The following is a 2,209-nucleotide window of genomic DNA, read 5'->3' as shown; positions in this document are numbered from 1 at the left end:
GGTGCGAAAGTTCTGCCTGAAGATTTTTTTAGCAAATTTGTTTTTTTTACCATTTTGCAGAGTTGCTATTTTAGAAGGCCTTTTTCAACATTAAAAATTTATATTTCTATAATTGAAATATTAAAATATATATACATTATATCATGAAATGAATACACACTTTAAAAATGTTAAAAGTGGGCATTGTATTTGTAAACTCAAAACTCTCAAAATATAGTGAATTTTTTTTTTTTTAAACTTTTAGTTCTAATATTAAAATAGTCTTCTATTTTATAAATTTTATAATATTTTTCTATATTGAAAATTATTTTTCAACCAATTTTTTTGGAGAAATGTTAATTAGAAACATCTTAATAATATATGCTTAGACTTGAATCTATTACATTTACACTAGTTTGAATTTATTGTGTTTACTCCATTAAAGTCACTTGATATATTTTTAGGTTTTTAAGTGCAATTTGTACTAATTAAATTGATAATGTAATATATTTCAATTGACTAAGGAGAAATTTTGAAAGAATATATACAATAAATTAAGGAAGATACAATCACGTAGGTATGAAGACTTAATAAAATATAAAACTTATTAGATATCACATTTGACATCAAAAGACTACATACCTAAAATGTATATTCTAGTAGCATTTGGAGTCTAAAAGACATAGACATTGTATATTTCACCAATAGCTATGTATAATATCAAAAATAGCGGCCTTTCAAATCTTTATTACGCTTTGATACGAAAACACAAAATATTCATATTTCATAAATTTGACGACAAAATATCAATCCTATAAAATGTAGAAAGTATTAACATTACAAAGATGATTCAAAGATTCCATAAACAAACTCATAAAAATTATAATAAAAGACTTACCTCAAGTTTTTGCATGAATTGTCTCGTGTTGTCAACAATGTTCATCAAAAAAATGGATAGAGAAACCCTACCCTACACAAACAATTTTAAATAAACATGGAGAAAATTTATTTGCACAAACAATTTTAAATTAACTGGAAGAAGAAACAATATTGGGTAAACCCTTTTTGCAACAAACTCTACCATTTCATTTTGAATAAAAGAGTTTGATTTTATACACAAATATTAAACAAAATCCTTTAAATGAGTAGAAAATCAGACTGAGAGATTAAATTAGAAATAATAGAATTTTTTTATTATAAATAAAGGCTAAACAAAATCTTTATTGAGTAGAAAATAGAAATTGATAAAAAGAAAAATTTGTTATCGGAACTTATAAAAACTAGCACGGGCTTAAAAAAACTGTAAAAACAGAGAACAAAGCTCCCACATATAAACCTATTGACTCAAATATTTTATTATATAATTATTTGTTCATAAAAGTAATTATACTTCCACGAAGTCCATCGGCTGGAGTAAAATATAAAACAGTTCCGCAATCCAAGTAGCAACTTAATCCCACATGTAATATGAGGAAAATTTGGAGGAAGGAAATGGTAGATAGAATGGAATGGCAAAATGAGAGTGGCACCTTTGCGCTTGGGGCAATGATGCAGCTAGTGAGGTTATAACCGAGGCGCGTTAGTTGCTTGTTGAAAACTATTTCCAAACCCCCTCTTTGGCCTTCATCTACGGGGAGGCCTTGGAGAACTTTTTAAGTGTCTGTCTTTCGGTTAGACCCACCAAACCTAACATCAAATTTATTTTTAAAAGTTTGAGAAGGAGACTGCAATAGATACTGCTGGATGACAAGTACTTTAGTTATTTGTAAAAATTGAAAAGAGAAAATGGGAGAGTTTGAGAAGAAAGCGGCAATGCAATATATCTCTGTCGATTTCTTGAAGAATCTAGGCAACTATTGGCTGCCTTTAAGGCTTTGGCATTTCATGAGGATGTTTCAACTTTTGGCTTAGATAAACCTGTTTATACATTTATAAATTTATTTTGTGGGTGCATATATATTTGGTATCAATCAAAAAACTAAAGAATCGATATCTAAGTAAAGAACAAAGATGAAACATTTAGTATCAAACTGATGCAGAGCTTGGTGACAGAATGATAATTTTTTGTTTTTACAAATTGGCATTAGGTTTTCCACGACATTCTATGACGTCTCTTTTATTTGAAATTAATCCTTTCATATGAAATCTTTTGGGCAATAATAGGACTTTTGTTAAAAAAGTAACTACACAAGTATTAACTAATTCTGAAGTATGATATAGTTGTGTAAAT

The 2,209-nt window shown here is 27.8% G+C and overlaps 1 non-coding gene across 1 annotated transcript; it reads left to right on the top strand.

Moving 5' to 3' along the window:
- The first annotated feature begins 1,506 nt into the window (after nt 1-1,506).
- LOC149563680 (U4 spliceosomal RNA) lies at nt 1,507-1,656 on the top strand. Its single transcript, XR_016364294.1, has one exon. It is a non-coding gene; the product is annotated as a U4 spliceosomal RNA (small nuclear RNA).
- The last annotated feature ends 553 nt before the right edge of the window (nt 1,657-2,209 follow it).

This window comes from Cupressus sempervirens, chromosome 4, assembly GCF_028749045.1.
Source record: "Cupressus sempervirens isolate cs-2001-9-10 chromosome 4, ASM2874904v1, whole genome shotgun sequence".
Taxonomy (NCBI): Eukaryota; Viridiplantae; Streptophyta; class Pinopsida; order Cupressales; family Cupressaceae; genus Cupressus; species Cupressus sempervirens.
This window is presented reverse-complemented; position numbering and strand designations above follow the sequence as displayed.